The 19,143-nt window shown below is 41.7% G+C and overlaps 1 long non-coding RNA gene across 6 annotated transcripts; it reads left to right on the forward strand.

Annotated features, from left to right (window-relative positions):
- The first annotated feature begins 1,250 nt into the window (after window positions 1–1,250).
- LOC135289465 (uncharacterized) lies at window positions 1,251–16,287 on the forward strand. 6 transcript variants are annotated; one of them, XR_010352217.1, is made up of 4 exons: window positions 1,271–1,359; window positions 3,109–3,285; window positions 9,913–9,990; window positions 16,045–16,287. It is a non-coding gene; the product is annotated as an uncharacterized LOC135289465 (long non-coding RNA). The 6 variants fall into 6 exon arrangements; XR_010352228.1 differs by lacking the exon at window positions 16,045–16,287 and adding an exon at window positions 11,010–11,104; XR_010352239.1 differs by lacking the exon at window positions 16,045–16,287 and adding an exon at window positions 11,024–11,103.
- Window positions 16,288–19,143: the final 2,856 nt, after the last annotated feature.

The following is a 19,143-nucleotide window of genomic DNA, read 5'->3' on the forward strand; positions in this document are numbered from 1 at the left end:
TCATTTCAGGAGGAAGTCCTTCATCTTGCTTTCTTGTCTGCCTGCAGATGGCTTAAAGACACTACAGAATATTTTTCCTAAGGTAAAATATGCCTCTGTAGATGACAAGGTTTTAAAAGGTTGTTTCTTATCAATTGAATTCTGAGTTGAAATTGAATAGTGGCTGCCTTAGACCAATATATAGCTTGTAAAGTGAAGACAAAATACACACCTTCTTCTATCTTGTATTTATTCTTTTTTATGGCCCAGTCAAGACAGGAAACATAAAATGCACTATTACGTTATAAACTTACTTGTGCACTACTTTCCTGGGGAAGGTTGGTGTAAGCTGGATGTCCCCCTCCTCTCACTAAGGCCCACAATCTTTATAAATTACAGTCTCCTCTCTTTCTGAAGATGTCTCCAAGAGCCATTGCCTGCAGGTCCCTGCTCTGCTGACAGCCTTGGGGAGCAGCATGTCTGGTGAGCATGGATGTCTCTCCCCAGCTGTGTCACCTGTGCCCACATCCTTGCATGGCACTGACTGCTGTGGCTCTCTTCCCCACCATGTGGGAGGGCAGACAGCATTTTGGGAATGAATGTGCAATACCAGACAAGAAAGAGGGAGAATGGCTAAAGCCAGGTCTTCCTCAAAGGTCTGTATTTCTTCTCAGCAGCTGAGTTGCATGAGAAGATGTAGATCTCCAAGCTGCTCTCTGCAAACAACTTCTGTGATGAATTTAGACTCTCTGTGCCTCTTGCTTGCCAGAAATTCTTGTGAGAATACACCAGACATGAAGAAAGGCAGAGAAGCAGCCACAGCTGGAGCCTGGCCAGCCCAGCTGGCATGGTGGTGTGTGTGAAACCCCTGGAACCTGTCCAGGGACAGAATGGTGGGGGAAGCTGCTGGCAGCACGACCTGTTTTCCTTCTCCCACACATGACAATAGCCAGGTCATGGTAAAGGGAGAGCCAGACTTGGAACAAAAACAGTGGGCTGCACTCATGAGAACTACTGCAGCACCGAACAGCTGGAGACCACTGATGTTTATCTTTGGGGAAATGTGGCTGTTTCCATTTTGCCTTCATGTTGCTACACTGTTTGCAAGGAAGGGCAACCCCTTCCGAAGATAAACCACTGAGCAGCTGAGCCAGAAGAGCTATACAGTGATTCAAAAGGCTTTGACCTGTTTGTGTATCACACCACACGCCCCTGTAAACATGTGTTGTCATAATGGCAGCACTGGAGCGTCTCTTTTGTCAATGTACTGACTTGATCTACTGAGAAGTCCCTCGGTGTGATGTGTGCTCAGGTAAATTGTGCTGATTAGCTTTTCAAGAGGGGCTAATAAAAATCACATCAGCACTATTTAACAAAAAGGTAAATAAGGAAATCTTTTGGAACTGGGCAAATATTTGGCATCAGTCATGTGTTTCTGTGAACAAACCTTTTTAGAGTGGCTGCTGATCCACTGTCTATAAAGAGCCATGCGTGCAGGTTAGGAGTAAAAACTGATGTTGCTAAAATGTGTAAGGTAAATATTCTGTTTTACAACTGAAGAACTTGTGGTAATCACACTTTCAGGACTATACAAAAGGAATTATATCCTTTTCTGGGCTATGAGTGCAGACCAGACAATTTAGCAAAGCCACCTAATTTCTAATCTAAAGGCTTCATCAAGTATTTTCATTACTAACACTAACTGTAATGCTTGACTAAAAAGAATAAATAAATAAAATAATGTGGTGGGGCTAAGGGATTAAATGAGCCCGGTTTTCTGGAATACATATATACAGGCAATCACCATAACAGGTTGTCCCAAATTGAGACATTTTGTAATCTGCTGGCTTTATCTCATATCATGATAGTAGCAAGACACACAAGCTTTCCCTTGAAAATGTGAGCAGTTCTCTTTCTTTCTGTATAACTGAAGGCTAAGCCTGCAAGGATTTGTAGAATAACTCCAGGGAGGAAGTTTCTAGGAACAGAACTCATTGTACCCAGAAACGGTTCTTGCTATGCTTGTAGGAGTACATCCTGCAGGCAGCTTCCCAGCAAGAGAGAATAACTCTAATTAGAAATGTGGGGGGGGCATTGGGCTAGAATGAAGGTCAAGAAACTTTGAAAAATATTTGCATTTTATAAGAGCTTCTACAATATGTAAATGCCCAGTCATTTCATTAAACAAAATCTGTTGAATATCAATAATAGAGTTGGCTGGTGTCTCTTGATTGTACTATAGCCTGCACATCCAGTATTACCTTCTTTTTCCATAAGCAGGGATAGATTTTTACAATTAGCTACAGCATTTGTTGGACCCAATAACAGTAACTTCTTTCCTTAAGCTGCTCTTTTCCAAGTTCAGAAGGAAATCGCCTTCTCTCCACCTTCAGCATCGCACTGTTGTCATGGAGTATCAGTCATGGATAGGTTCTTTCATTTTCCTCACGTGAATCCCAGTCATTACCAAATGCAGCAGTCCTGGCTGGGGGGAAGAGGGGTGGAATAGGAAACCTGTTTGATCCAGCACAGCAAATACTCTGTTGAAGTTGGGATTCTTCCAATTTCTCTTCATCTGTGTCTCAGCACTATTCCTGCATATTCTCAGATGAAGGAAAACACACTACATCTTCATGTGTCTAGATCATAACAATTGGTTTCAATCATGACAGAGCTAAAATTGCCAATGTAGATAGTAACTTCAACTGTAATTTAAATGCTGGACTCAAAAAAGAGAATTCAAACAGAGTTTTTTTATCTACTATCTTGGGATGCTGTAGGAGGGCAAGAGAAACCATACAGCTGGAGTATGTGGTTTTTCTCTGCACTAAAAATTCCTTTTATTGAAGAGGGAGGAAAATAGTAGAATTTCAAAATCTGTGTATCTGATGAGAGAAAATTTTTTGTGCCTAATCTGGAAAGAAAAACAATCCATTGCTATGGTAAAGGATTTCTTCTGTATGTCTGCCAAGGTCATTGAATGCATAAATCCAGGGAGAGTACAGACTTTGAAAGCAGCTCAGCTGTTTCCCCACAGCAGCTCTCTTAGGACTCAGAAGGGTGAGAGAGTTTTCTTGACATTGCAAAACTGTTAAATACCACTGAAAATATTTTTCCTACTTTTGGCAGTTTGAGATCTCAACAACATGTAATGGATCTACTGATACCCAAGAGATTTCTATGGACAACAAGTCAGTATGCCCACATTTCTTTCCCAAGGTCTCCCTCCTTCAGAGATCCCACTGTGAGCTTTCTGTGTCTCAGTCTTTCAACAACTGGGCTTGTTTTCAGGTTCTTTGAATTCAGGTCAGTCTGTTCTCTGTTTTTTTCCATATCTGCTTTGCAAGGCTTTGCAATTGAGCAATTCAGAGCATGTGTATGTGTTAAGCCCCTCAAAAGTCCCTTCCTCCAGCCAACACCCTTCTCCTGAAGTAACCCATATGATTTCAGAAGTTTTAGTGAATTGAAGAACATCAGGGTATCAAAACACAAATGCTCAGTGAAAAAGAAAGTTCTGTTTCAATGTACCCAAGTTGCCTCCTGAGTGCAACTGCCTAAGTGCCTCTTGGTACATCTGGCTACCTGCTACAGACTCCTGAATCCCAAGTAAACATTTGGAGATGAGAGATGTGGTGTCACAGCATGGGCTTTCAGCGCTGTGGCGGGAAGCCTGAGTCTTTCAACTCCATATCCTGAGAAATGTAGAAGTCCTGGCCTTGCTCCACTGGTGGAGCTCTCAGGTTTTCCAAGTTGTTTGTTCTTGGAGAAACTGGACAATATGCAGTGGAAGGTTAACAGGAGAGTGAAAGTCCAGCAGGATGAATCCTGTAATGAAAGGCTGGGCTTCTTTAGTCTGGTGAAGAGAAGGCTGGGGGGAACTCAATAGGAGCCTACAGATTTTCAGAATCACAGAATCATGCAATGGTTTGGGTTGCAAGGGACCTTAAAGATCATCCAGTTCCAACCACCCTGCCATAGGCAGTGACAACTTCCACTAGTCCCAGTCTAATCTGGCCTTGAACACTTCCAGGGACGGGGCATCCAAAGGTGCTCTGGGCAACCTGTGGTATTGCCTCGCCATCCTCACAGTAAAGAATTGCTTCTTAACATCTAATCTAAACCTACTCTGAGTTTGAAACCATTTCCCTTTGTCCTGTCACTACATGCTCTTGTAAATAGTGCCTCTCCGTATTTCTTGTAAGTTCCATTCAGGTACTGGAAGGCCACAATGAGGCCACCCTGAAGTCTTTTCCAGGCTGGGCAATTCCAACTGTTTTAGCCCTTCTCCATCAGAGAGGTGTTCCATCTCTCTAATCAGCTTGGTGGCCCTCCTCTGGACTTGCTCCAGCAGGTCCATGTCCTTCCTGTGCTGGGGACCCCAGGGCTGGATGCAACCCTGCAGGTGGGGTCTCACCAGAGTGGAGTAGAGGGGCAGAACCCCCTCCCTGTCCCTGCTGGCCAGGCTGTTTGGATGCAGCCCAGGACACGTTTGGCTCTCTGGGCTGTGAGTGCCATTGCTGGGTCATGTCCAGCCTCTCACCCACCAATGCCCCCAAGTCCTTCTTGCAGAGCTGCTCTTGATCTGTTCATCCCCAGCCTGTGCTGGGACAGGGGGCTGCCATGAGCCAGGTGCAGCTCCAGCACTTGGTCTTATTAAACCTTATGTGGGTTCACTTCTTGAACCTGTTCACACTTGCACAGTGTGAACTGCACCACTCAGCTTGGTGTCATCTGCACATTTGCTAGGGTGCACTTGATCCCTTCATCTATGTCAATAATGAAGATAATAAATAACACAGATTATTAATGTAACCAGTGTTGCAAAGATTATACAAATCCTTTGTAGTGGTAGACATGTGATGAAGGGCAATAGCCACAAGCTCTGTGCTCAGTGGTTCAGGACAGGCATTAGAAAAGACCTTTTACTGAGGTGACAGCACAGCGCCAAAGCATGATATCCATTGATGTTGCAGAATCTCCATCCTTCAAGTTTTTTTGATATTTAGAAGAATTAGACAAAGCCATGGGTTCATGCAGTGTTGATGACAAACATACTTTTAGCAGGAGTTTGAACTAGACAGCTCCATATGGTGCCTGCTGACCTACACTTCCATGAATCTATGGTTATTTGAAAACTTCTAGGAGTCCTGCTCTTCAGATAAGCAAGATCACAGGCAGGAACAGCTTATTTATCTTTCAGAAACAGATAAACAATCTGCGCTTTTCCTCCCAGGACAGCTGTACTTTTTCCCTCTCCTTCCTCAGGTTGCATACTTACTGAATTTCCTGTCTGTGAGAACTTCAGAGAGGTTTAAACTTTGTTCTGTGTTGAGACAGCAAGCATTTCACATCTCTGGGTTTCCATGGGACCACATTAAGGATGTTGCCACCATGAGTAAATCACTGTCATAGCCAGGCTGGCAGATGCAGATGAAGACCTGAGATCACCAGCACAAACCTGTCCCAATATTCATGGAACAGTTTCAGTAGCTGGGCTGACACTTCCAGGCATCTCTCCTCCCAAATACGCCAGGTGGGATTGTTCTTAGCTTCAATGTATCATGCTCCATCTGAGAGGGAAGTTGGAGTCTTGATATCTGTCTCCCCTTCTGGTGCTGCACCTGGGCTTATCCCCCAGAATCAGGCTTGCCATTAAGAGTATTTGCAATAATCTCTGCAAAGTTGCCAGAAAACCTTGCTGCTGCCTACACTTTACTTCAAACTAATTGGAAGGCTTTTCTGTGATTTTTTTAACCACTCAGCAGCAACAGCAGCACAGTCTGAACCTGTAAAACAGCTCCACTGAGCACATCAGCTGAGTCACTGCTTTTTACCATAAACCCCTCACAGCAGAACCTGGAGGAATCAATAACACCAAGCAGCTTAGTAAAAGTGCTGAGGTTTTGCAAGGTTCTTACATAGAAACACACCAAGTGTTCACAGCAGGAAAAGCACCTCAGCTTATTAACACTGGAAAAAGCCTTTAATTCACCACACACACTGAGGTGCCACCTCTATGATGAGAGAAGGTGATGGCTGAAGAAATACAGGAAGGAAGTGGAATCAGTGACTCCACAAGAGGGGGAAAAGATCAGTTTTATAACAGCCTTGGAATACTGTTAATTTCATTTTGTATTCATCTCTATTCTGAGCACAGAGCCTGCATTAATACATGGATCCTGAACAGAGGCAAAAGATGAGCTCTTCTTACACTATAATGCTGAGCTGTCTGAGGGCAGGAGCACCACAGGCAAGCTGAATGCCCTCTCCCTTAGCAAGCCACCCTGTAAATCCTGCTATTTCTGGGAGACTGTGTTCCCATTATCCTCTGTGGAAGGGATAACAATATGCCAAATCCCACAAGAGTAGGGGAGGCTGTGCTACTCTCACCATCTATGCAGAGAGAACTCTCAGCCTTGCAGCATTGCCAGTGGCACGAGTCAAGAGTCAGAATAACAGCCTGTTCCCAACTTCTTGAACACACACACACACAGAGACACACAGACAAACAGACATGCACACACACACACACACACACGCGCGCACACATCCACACGCACATACATCCATCCCAGTTTGCATTCTGCATTCTACAAATCTTTTCTAAGGAACTTGCCTCTAAGTGTTGGCCAGGCTCCTTTGATAACTCTGTGAAACTCTTTGCATATTGCAGTTATTTTTGTCTTGCCTGCTCTAAATTTTGGAAGAGCTGCTGGACATTTCACCAGAATAGACATATTGAAGCATAACACTAGCTATCTGCTACACTTTGCTTCCCTCTAGATGCAAATTTATATGAAAATGGACAAGTGTCTCTTTCTTTTGACAGGTTTTTTCCATCTTGCATCAACATAGCATTTGATTTCACTTTTTCCCTCTTCTTTGTTTTAACTTTAGTCTGTGAAAAGGTGGAGACTCCGTCCAGAACAGTAAGACTTTCCACAGCCAGCAAGTAGATTTCTTTGTTTGAAATCTTATCCCAGCACACACTAATCTCTTATCTGGTAATATCTTGTGATTATAATCACAAGGTTCTTCTAATTATTACAGTATCTTCTTTATTCAGTTATGAAAGCGGTCCCTGGGAACTTGAGCGCATTCCACAGGGCATTTGAGTTCTCTGACACTTCAACGTCTGTGATTGCTGCTGCAGCAGCAGCGGTGACCTCCCCCTTGAAAACTTTTAGGGCCAAAGAAAGAAGTTACAGCAGTGCAGGAACACCAGGCACACCAGTTTAAGGAAGTGCAACCAGACAGATTACAACCTAGGTGTCCCTAGGGTGAGCTAAGGCATTGTCTCCTTCAAAGAGGCCACTGGAACACTGTCACAGCACCCCAGGGGCCACTGCTCTGTCTTTCTTCACTTTTCACCCCTCGGTTTAGCTGCTAAGACCTGAGGAATATGAGCAGGGCACCTTATGCATACACAGGCCATGGTAGTATTGGTTTTGCTAGGGTTGAGGTGACCTTTTGTGTTTGACATTTTCGGTTTGAAAGAAAACAATGGTGTTTGCCTTATATGACATGTAGACTTGCTAAAACCATTCAGCTTCCACACTGTCTGGGGATATTGAATCCATGGTCTGCAAAATACAGTGCTTCTCAGCTGTTGAGAATGAACCTGTAAATGGCAAAGAAAAGCCTGATGGAATAATAAAGGGTAGTGTAAAGCAGAAACATCCACAAGCCTTTTCTGGATCTGAATTATTTTCTTTACTAGCAAACTCTGATATTTGATTTATTTGCTCTGTGATAATTACAAGGAGAAGTCAAAGAGCAGACAAAAAACTGAGATGTATAAAGCAAGACAGGAAGAGTACTCACATCCCACCTTATAAAAAAAAATCTTCCTTTAAATAAAAGGTTTATTTTAGCATCTTTTTTTTGGTGCAGCTAACATAACAAACAGACAAAAACCAAAACACACCTGGAGTTATTAATCACATTCTCTTCTGTTCAAATTATTTATCTATAAAGAAGCAGGTGAGAAACACCTCCTCCTGTAGGAAAAGCAGTTGCACCCAAAAAGTTCTCTTGCCTCTCACCTCTAGTGTCCCCCAGCATGACAGAAACACCAAACCTGATACCTCCAGTTTCACGGCCTGTGACTTCAAATTCTTTCCGAAATAAGCGACCTTTTGAAAATTTTAAATTGCTTCCTACAACTAAGGGAGCCACTTGGCACAAGCTGGGGAGATTCCACTGCTCCTTCTGTATAACACATTGCTGCTGGGTTGTGGCTATGAGAGGATGCACTTTGTCCAATTACGTTGTACCAAGCTACTTTTCACCTTTACAAGCTAGATTGGATAAAGATTTAGAGTCCACACCAAGGGAACCCAGTCTGGTGAGGCTCACGAGTGGCCAGACCAACCAACTGAGCCCTTCTTTTACTGACCTACAAGAAACTGTGTGAAAAACTGCTTAGCACAAGGTGAAAAATGCAGTGAAGATACAACTCGAGATAACATTTTAGAGACTTATTACTGGGCTGAAAGAGGACATCCAGTGATTTAACCTACCTCAGGATAAAGAGACAGCAGGCTGAGACTCCTCTATAATTAGATATGTTAATTATGATATTTTAATGGCTCACATCTTCAGAGCATTGTCACTACAGGGAAGAGAATCCTTAGCAATTCACTTCATAAAGTCAGCTGTCCCAGAGTAATAATTTTTTACTGTATGTTCTTGCACTCTTCTATTCTGCAGAAGGAAGAGCGCAGCTCTTATCTTTCTCTGCAGTTTTCTCTCAATATTTCCTCATTTTTGCTTTAAAAGCACTCTCATATTCTTCTTCCCATGCCCTCTACATATATTTTCTCCTTTGTTGTACTGCAAGAAAAGCAAACTTGCAGTACAAAGGAGGTCTGTTGCTTTGTGTTTTTCAATGGCAAGTCTTTCAACACGTAGGTGAGGCGTCTAATGGTCTGTAGGCCTTCAAAGCTGCTCACAAGTAGCAAGCACTGTTGAGTTCCTGCCATCCATATTTGTGCTGACTGACTGAACAAAGTTTCTTCTCTATTACTGCATATTTGCCTTTGGAGAGCCATCTCCAGGAGGGTTCTGCATTTGCCCTCTGAGCCCCTGTACCTCGGGGTACCCTGTACCAATGCATGGTGTGCTCCTGTCAGAGACTCAGGGCTGTTTGCTGCTGTCACAGAGGGAACACAGGGCTGGGGTGAGGCTCTAGGCACACACTGCAAGTCACTCTTCACAGGCAATACCAGGACTGGCTGCACACCAAAGGGCTGCAAGTGGCTAAAACACAGCTCACACCCCAGGGTAATGGTGAAACTATTGTGACTATCTCACAAGTGCCAATTCTGACCCCATCAGCAATCCTGCAGGAGAGAATGAAGCTCCTGAGAATGCACTAATCTCTATCTCCCTACTGCCAGTGTCTCAGGATCTCCTCTGGTCAAGATGACCCCAAGGTGTGTTAAAAGTCTCTTTTTCCAAACCCAGCTGTCAAAGGAGTCAGAATCTTTGGCTCACATTCTCAAGGTTGTTTATTATTTCTTATCTAAAACATTTTCTGTCTGGCCTGCCGAGGTCTGTTCTGCAGGTCAGTCTGAGGCACACTGCCTGCCCCTGGGCTGGTGTTGTCTTTTTATACTATAAACTACATATTCAATATTTACAGTTATGTCCCAATACCTGTCACTACGTTAGACAGTGATTTTCTACTTTACACCAATCCCAAAGTGCCACCATCACCAGGAAGAAGAAGGAAGAAGAACAGGACAACACCCAAATCCCTCCTTCCTTCTTCCTAGACCCCCATAGTAAAAAATCTTCCAAATTCCACTTTTCACCCAGTGACAACTACTATTATGCTATCTAAACTTTTGTGACTTGTAATTCTTCATACAAAGTTGGTAATTTGGTCCATGGATTAAGATCAAAATCCCATCTTTGGCTTCCTGCCAGGGTCTCAAAGCTCCTGCCAGGATTTTGCGATGTCCAGGGCACCCAGAGGGATATCCCAATTTCCAACACCAGTGCTGGGTATGTGTCCACAAAATCATAGAGGTGCAAGCACACGTGCTTGCAGAACATCTTAGGCCTTGGGATGATGGTTTGAACTGGCTTTTGGAGCAAGGACCACACTACAGTTATTTGCACTCTGAAGAATGTCTGGCTTTTAACCTACTGATTGGACCATGGAGAATTCCCTGAAGGGAGGGATTGCTGGTCTCACAGCACTGGTTGAGGACAACAGCAGGGAAATATACTGTTTAGACAGTTGTCCTTGTTAGTTCTTTTTTCAAAGGAGGTTTTGAGCTATCAACCCACACAATTTTTTGACGTATTCATGGAACACTGTGTACTAAAATTTTGTCTACAGCGAATCTATTCTTTTGGTGGGAAGGTTGTCCATCTGTCAAGCCTTTCCTTCCAAGTCAGGGTGAGCCCTTGGATAGCTGGAGGTCTGTCTTGGTTTAGGGCAAATTTGGGAGAAAATTTTTAAAGGGTTTTTTTTAGAAAGTAGATTTAAGTGGTTATTTTTTAAACTGGTTTGGGATTTTTTTTTTTTTTTTTGAGAAAAGTGGAAAAAACCTATTTATTTAATAGGTAAAGTATTTAATAGTACAAAAAATAATGAACAATATTAAACAATAAAACGTTTGTCTGCTCGTAAGAGATTATAAACTCAGAAAGTCCACCAGTGGAAGAGAAGATGGCTCTGCCCATACAGTCAGTCCAGCACTATGCTGAACATGCCCAAAATGTGAAACACCTCCTTCTTTCCATGTATGTCCTGACACTGACAGATTAAACCATTTTCCATTGACTGAGTAATACTTCTCACACAACAGTGATCTCAGTTGGTACCAAATTATTTGATTCAGAAACTTGGTAGGAAATTTCTCAGTGCAGTTACCACACTCTAAACTCTTCTTTATTTAGTGGCAGTGGGATAATCACAGAGGTGTTTAGGAATTTTATTTTATTTTGTATTTGTATCTTGCATTAGTATTTTGTTTATTTGTATTTATGTATATGTGCCAAACACTTGAAAATAGATGGTGGACACTAGGATCCCTAAATTGCATCTGCACAATTCATGCAAGATTGTGACCACCGTGCCCACACAAATTTTCTCTACCAAGACTGGAGCACCACTTGTAAATAAAACTGTAAAGGATGGAGCCATAAGTACAGAACTTAATGAGGCTGACTTGGGAAAAATTAATTTAAACAAAAAGAAAATGAGCTTTTTCTTTATTCCTGAGTGAAAGAAATGTTTATTTCAGATCCAATGAAATATTCTATTAAAAAGACTTAATTGTGGAGGGACAATGTAAACAGGTTTTTTTAGTAAATTAAATGTTCAGCAAACCAATCATCATTTTTCCAATAGTCATTTAAAAACAGAGTACACAGAAATGGTGATAGGAATACCTAAATTAAATGTGCTTGTAACTTAGATAGTATTTCTACAGATCAGTATCTCACCAGGGAAGAAAAAAACCAAACAATAATAGTATAAAATGAAACTGACAAAGAGTAGAGATTTTCAGTTTCACCAGCATTTATTTTCCCAGAAAATTGCTTTAAAATAGAAAAATTCTAGAAACTAAAAGTGTATTCATTATGAAATGATTTTGCATTAACTTGATAAACAACAAAATAATGGTAGGAAGACTTTTCTGCCCTTTGAGGAACACACTTTTTATTGAGTTTAAAATTATCATAAACCATTGAGAGCCTACTGAGCTAGGTAATAAATGTAGCACAGCAATTTAAGAGTTCATTTCTGTGGCTCTATAATAGTTTCCAGAGGTTTTTTTATCTTGGTAGGGTTTTTATGGTTGTGCAATTGCAGTAATTGAAAGTAGATTAAAAAAATTATTCTCCTCCAGACCTTTCCAGGAGAAAACAAAGAGATGAAATCTGTATGATGTTTCATCTGGGAGAATATGGAAATATAATTTTCATATAACATAATGGTTAGTATGCCTGTACCTGCAATCTCATTATTACAGGGATTATGTATAAAATTTAAATTAAACTGGACATGCTCTCCTGGTTTGTACACCCATTCCCACCAGCAGAGGCAGTGCAGAGAAAACTTACAGCTGGCACCCACATGAGCAGACAAATGGGGTTTCACCAGCACAGCCTCCTCACCAGTGGTGTGAAGTATCCATGCTCCCTGGAGCAGCCCCTGCCCCACCCCATGGCAGGAGAAGCTGTGCTGGTGCCAAGAACTCTCCCAGGCCACGGCAAGGTACAGCCCAGCCTTTGCAATGGGAGACTGCAAGGGAAACACTTCAGGCTGGAGTTCAAGTTCTGAAGAATGTGCAGAAGATTCTCATGCTGAATACAGAAGAATAATCATGTGAGGAGGGTAAAGAGGGTGAGTAAAAAAATTTGCGAGGGAAGGTGATATCAGGAGGCTGGAGGTAGGCAGGGCAGCTCTGGGAAGCTCATGTGCAACAGAGGTGTTTTTCTGGGTCCTACCAGCTCTGGATGGGAGAAAGGTGGCAACACCATAGGCAGAAGGTGCACCCCTCTTGTTTCCAGCTTTGACCAAAGACACAGAATTTTGAAGAAAGTGGGAGTTCAGAGCCTGAATCTGTAAATATGTGAAGATGAGAAGAAAAGTGAATTTTGGCAGAGGAAGTAGAGATATCATCTCAAGCAAGACATGTAGCAAGTGAGAGAAGGCAGACTTAGCATCCTTACAGATACAAGAGGTCAGAATTATGTGGAAAAACTGGAACATGACCCTTAGATAATACAAAACCTTGAGGAAAAAAAGAAAAAAAGGAAACATATGCCAGGAGATAGGTAGCCCCAATACTTAAGTCAGAAAGGCTGAAAGGGAAAGAGCTTGTACTGCTGTGATATTACACACCTGTGGCGGGACAGCAGCACATAAGCCAGAAAGGCAAGGGTGCTGCAGGTGAAAGATCTGCAGAAGAATCTGGGATGGGGAAGGTGGGAAATCTCACATTTCTTATGTGGGAATTTGATTAGGTGTTCCAAGTCCTTCCAAGCTCTTCAGCTGCGCTGGAGAAGGAATTATACACGGCCATGTCTTAGAAATGCATAGTGACATTAATGAAAAATTATCTCTAGTGTGCTGTGTCCTGCTATGAACGTGCAGGAGCCTCATACCAAGCCCAGTGTCTTGGCAATTTTTGAAAACAACACAAAGAAAATACTTTAAACCAGATGAGTTTTTAATGCTGTATGAGGATTTGCCAAATTTCATTCACGTTCTGTAAATAAAAATCTTGTTATCTGAGCCACAGTGACCTCTGAAATCAAGGAGACAGGGATATTGACACACTCAGGAAAAATTTTCTGATGCTACATATGCATGAAGGGACTCCGGCTGTATCAGCTTTGTGAGCCGGGATAATGGACTCTCGTGGCACAACAGAGCAGGGGTCACTCTCGGAGAGCAGGATGGGGATGGAGTTGCCATCTGCACAGTCCTGATTCTCTTCATGATAATCGGCCCATTTTTCAAAACATACTTTGCATGCAAAGGCAAGTGCTTAGCATTTATATTAGCAACATATGTGTCATTGTTTGAGCTGCAAGCTCATTAGCACCTCGGTGTGACGTACCACCTGAACAGAATGAAGCTGGCCCGGATTAAAAGGTACAGGGAAATGGCTGAGGGCAAAGTAGACAGCGGCAAACAATAATATCTAAAAGCAGGGAGAGTCATACTTTTCATTTACCATGCATTTTGATCGATGGCTCTAACAGCCTCCCATTTAAAGGCACACAAAGAACAGTCATGTCCTAAAGGCAATGGCTGTGAGCACAAACAGAAAGAGTCTGGACTACACTTGGATCAAAAAATTGACCCAAGGAGAGAGGACAAGAAGACTGTTGAATCCCTGAAGCAGCACTGACTTTTACATGTGACAAGAAGGTGGAAGAGGTACTATAAAAAATGCAACTACTACTGTAAAAGATGATTATTAAAAGATCCACAGGCACAGATTGCATCTATAATAGCAGCACTTGTGACTGAAAATCATGAAGGATCAGTATGGATGCTGCTAACAGACTAAGACAGATATGAGGTAAACTGCATGGGCAACATCTTTAACACTTAATTGCAGTAGAAAGTCTGACTTTGTAGAGAATCCTCATCTGTTAAATAGAGAATGAATATTGAAGTGACTTTCTCTCTCTGTGAGGGTCCTCAGAAAGGAGCTGAGGATGATTTAAGTACTTAGATGGATGCACAAGCCACCAAGAAAGGAAAAAACCAGTGCCAGGACTGATGCTGGTTTCTGGAGCAGAGGGCTGCTCTTGTGCTAAAAGCCTGGCTGGATTTTGTCTGCTCTGTTTAAGAAAAGCATAATAGAGGGGCTTTGAATTAGATATGAAAAGGTGAAAAAGGGCTTCTACTCAAATTAACGTGACACAACCCGATGTGAGGCAGAGCTGTGAGGTAGATCTTACACCTTCTCCTTCTGCCAAGCACGTGAAAACAGTTTTAGTCTCTGCAGATCCATTTTGCTAAAAGACAGGCTAGAGTTTAGTCACTGCTGCAGCCAAGGAAACCTGAACCAGATGCATCTGAAACAGATTAGAAAACAACATCTTGTAAATAAATATTCTCCTCCCCATATCCCAATCCCCTGCTCTTCAGAGTAGGTCCTTTCCTTCAGTCTTGCTCACAGACTGGAAACTTTTACTGACATCCTAATTGCAAGAAACTTTACACAGTTGGGGAAACCTCTTTCTTTCCATCACCTTTGAGGTCTGGCTGCATTTCTGTGTTTCCTGACCTGCTCAGAAGCCTCCAGCCCCTCTGCATGTCAGTCTCCCTGATGCAGCATCTGCCCTTGAGTAGCCCAGCCTTGTATCCACAAACATTCCCTGCTGATGCCTTCTCTCCCTCCCTGCCAGGGCTCTGACTATCTCAAGTGCAGCAGTCCAGACTAATCATGTAGCAAAATAGATACCTACAGCATAAATGGGGAGCACACAAGTAAAAGCCATCATGCCCTTGCCATGTTTCAGTTGATATGAGAAGTTAAACCAACACAAAAATTCAATTATCAGAAGGGTAATCAAGATGAGCCCCTTCCTGCTTCATCATATGGGATAACATAGAACTATATATGGAATATAATATATCACATAAACCAGGGAGTCCACTGGATGCTTCAATCTGTGAAGAAAATTAATCGAAGAACAAGTGAAATTATATACCAAACACATGTGCCTATGGCAATGGGGCTGAACCAGAGGAACACCACTGACAGAGAGTGGTAGTAGGAGTTGGTTCTCGTCTTGTGGAGACACTAATCCTGACATTACTAAAAAATGACAGTAACTGCAACTTGGAATAATAAAAGGTGAATATAAACATGAAAAAACAACAAAGAGAACAGATGGCAATTAATACACAAGGGGGGAATTAACACAAAATCAGTTTGGATACTGAACTGTGGCTACAACTAAGCTGGTTTCTGAGCTCAGCTAAACCTGAGCTGATTGCTACCTGGTTCCTAAAGTACCGAAACACAACATCAAAACCAGCTTGGCATTGGCCTATTCCTCCTCCTCCAGGCAAGTACAATGTTCATTACTTCAGGCACACAGGCCTAAGTACATAAACTCACACAGAGAAGAAAGTTGCTTTGATTAAGGCACCTCCTTTCATTTTCCCACGTATAATTCTCCTGCATGACTGCAGCATTCCAGCCAGCCTGTAATACAGCTTGGTGGCAATCACCACAGGTATTTGTTGACATTTGTCCACCTTTTTTGCTCAGACAGTTGCTTTGCAGTTGCATGGATAACTAGATCATCTCAAGCTGCCTTTAGAAAGGTTGGAACCTGTGAAGTCTGATTGAGTTTGATATTGTTATAATCTTGACTGTACAGTCAGTGTATCACAATACCACTGAATTTAGATGCAATATAGAAATGAAGATGCACTGTTATAATCAAGCCATCTTATATCCCACTATGGCTTATTTATTTTTTTCTTTACTCATGAAATCTTTGTGGTTTATGCTTAGCTCCCTTTTCCACAACATTTAATCAAATTTTCTTTTATTTTTCTTTTTGTAGGTCTCATATGGGTGTCACTTAAACTGAAAGCAATTAAGAAACATCTGCAGACAACAGAACATTGTCAAGTGAACAATGAAATTTCTTCTAAGAGAAGAGAGAGAGTAAAGCACGCTCTCAGCAAGACTGGGAAAGCTCTGTCCAAACAAAAACCATGTTTATGTCCTCACTGGAGCTCCAGTGTGTTGCAACATATCTCTCAAGAGCACTGTAAACCAAGACAGAGTTGACCCAGACATTGCAATCAGCAATACTAATTAAATTTCAAACACCATCATCAGCTAGTCTGGTTTAGGTATAGTGTTCTTATAAGACATAGGAACATAAAGCAATGATTGCTTGCTTATGAAGAAAATATTTTAGTTTAAACTGATCTTTTTTTTTTTTTTTTTAATTCTCAAGAACTCACTAGAGAGCCTCATAAAGGTTATATGGAGACATTTTGCCTATCTCTAACCCAATTTCATTTCTTTTATGCTTCATCAGAAGTCAGTGGAATTGTCATGTTTCTTTATGAGATAATTATAACATCCCTGTAAGGTTTTATTACCTTAACACACTGGCATATATTCTCAACTCTAACTCTAATTTAATATGTATTTTTAAATAATTAATATGTATCCTAGACAAGCATGTGGTGCAGCAGAGAAATTAGAAATCAGGAGGGAAAGATGTACCCTGTCCACATTACTATCCTTCCCCTAAGAATAGCCAAGAGGGGTTAGACTCAAAAAAATTGGAACCATCACATTGCTGGTTCCTTCCTGCTGGTAAAACAGACTTTTACACAGTGCTGGCAACCTGAAGAAGCAAATAAAATATGAGATGAGGCTTCCATGATCAGGATCATGCGGTTGAAAATAAATATGGGGAAAAGGGCCAGAGATTTTTGGAAATGTGAGGATAAGAAAGAGGTTTTGCTGGTTTTTTTCTTTATGCAGGATGAGTTTCTCACAGGTCTAAGGAAAAAAAAAATTAATAATTTGGTAAGGGCTTGAAGGCTAACTTGAAGGCTGATGGTATCTCAAAACACCATGAGAGCATCCAACCCAGCCCTGAAACACTCAGCTCTGTACTGCTGATGTTCCAGGCACCACAGCCAAGGGGACAGCACAGATAAATTTCCAAATGTCTCAATGCAGTCTGGACTGGTGCATTTTGCAATAGACCCTGCAAAATCCATGCTATTACCCATTACTTCCTGTAGCTGGATTCATGCTGGGCTCAGGGCAGATCCAGGAGCTGCAGTGTTGACCTTCCTGGAGGGAGCTGACTGAGACCATCATCTGTGGGTTACAGTGAACATGGTGTCCATCCTTTTTCCTCATAAGAGATGGGAAGCCTTTACAGGTTTTTTTTGCAAAATAATGTTTTCTTTTTCAGAAGCAACAGACACTGGCATGACAGGTTTGTACTCCACAGGCTTATTTTTCTTCAGGCAATGGTACTTGAGCTCCTGGTCCCACTGGTATGGCCACAAAACAAGTCCTTAATTATAATAGAAAGCAAAAACAATCATAGTTATTATTTTAAGTAAAGTGAGGGAAGACAAGTGCCACAGATGAAGCAAATACCTGACTTGAATATCTCAGAATTGCCTTGCAACACTTCCCAGGAGGAGGAAGAGCCTTTATCACACCACCAGTTAACAGGGGCATGATCAATGACAGAAGCGTCTGTCACCTTTCACTAAATTCACCGCCAAGACCTCTGATATTTCTTCAGAGAAAGGAAATTTGGATTGGTTCAGTAAGAACTGATTGAACTGAGCAATTTTCACATGGGGCATCTGCACATGGGGCAGACACCACAAAATCTGCACAATAACACCCAGAAACAAACGGAAGGATGCTTTATGATCTAAGTAAATGCCAGTGTATAAAATTAATAGCTCATTTCTTTTTTATTATTTTTTATTTCCCCCCCCCCTTTCTCTTTGCCTTGTAGCCATTGGAAATGCCCATCCATACAAGCATTCATTTTAATAAAATCTTCTTCCTTTTCTGTTCTGACATATCTCCTTATGTCTGCTCTCTGGCAATCTTGTCATCTCTGCAGCAAGTTCTTTAAAGCAATTTCTAATTTTATCTTGATCTGTGAATTTTTTGAAGATTCTCTGTTTGAAAAAGACTGGAATAAAAAATAGGCTGAACTGAATAAATAGTTATTCTAACATTTTGATGTCTCATGGGCTCAGAACGCGGGGGTAGGAGGAGGTTCTGACAAACAGCGAATGTATTAAAGCTCCCTTGCAGTTTTCCTTCTGAAACGCAGGGCTTTAGGTCATGCAGCCTCCTTAACCTAGGTCAGCTCCATCACACACATCTGATGCAGGCCTTGTGATGCACCATTCCAGGAAAGAGAAGAAACAGGGCAGGAGGAGATGAGTGAGAGGGATTGATTGGGTTATAAGCCTCTGCTCCATGCAGCTGGAGACACATGAACAATGGAAATGTCTGCAGAAGAATAAACCATAATTGTAGCAACAAGGCATGTCCTGCTTTGCTGTGAAAGTGTTGAACAAATATTTGATTGCTTTTTGCCAGCATATATCTGCCCTTAGATTAAGAACAATGCTTACCTGTATTTACAAAAGCACTCTGAAAGCCTTAGTTAGAAAACACCGCAAAAATAGGGATACTCCTAAAATTCTTAAGAATGTGCTTTGGCTCAGTGGCTAATATTGGTGTTGTCTTATCAATGATAAATTTAAATTGGCAATTGGTCACTTATTTTGCTAAAGCTGCTTGGTGGTGGGCTTGCTATGTGTTTTTTTAAACTTAGGAGGTGCTCACTCAAAAGGTAAGTCTTCAGTGATTGACAGAGAATACTGTACACAATGCAGCACATTTAAGATGGGGAAAAAGCTTATAATGTAGTTTTTGTGAAACTTGGTAGGCATTGAGCTGAAACTCATATACTCCAAAGGATCCTCTCAAATCCTGCAAAGCTATTGAACAAAATTACTCCACTATTTCTCAAGATAATCAGATATAGATTTAGAACATTTTCAGGATAAGTTATTTCCTTTTTTCACATCTGAATAATTTTTTCCCAAAATTAGTAGTTGTCTTTGCTTCCAGTGTTTTCCCCAAACAC

Source organism: Passer domesticus, chromosome 1, assembly GCF_036417665.1.
Source record: "Passer domesticus isolate bPasDom1 chromosome 1, bPasDom1.hap1, whole genome shotgun sequence".
NCBI classification, from domain to species: Eukaryota; Metazoa; Chordata; class Aves; order Passeriformes; family Passeridae; genus Passer; species Passer domesticus.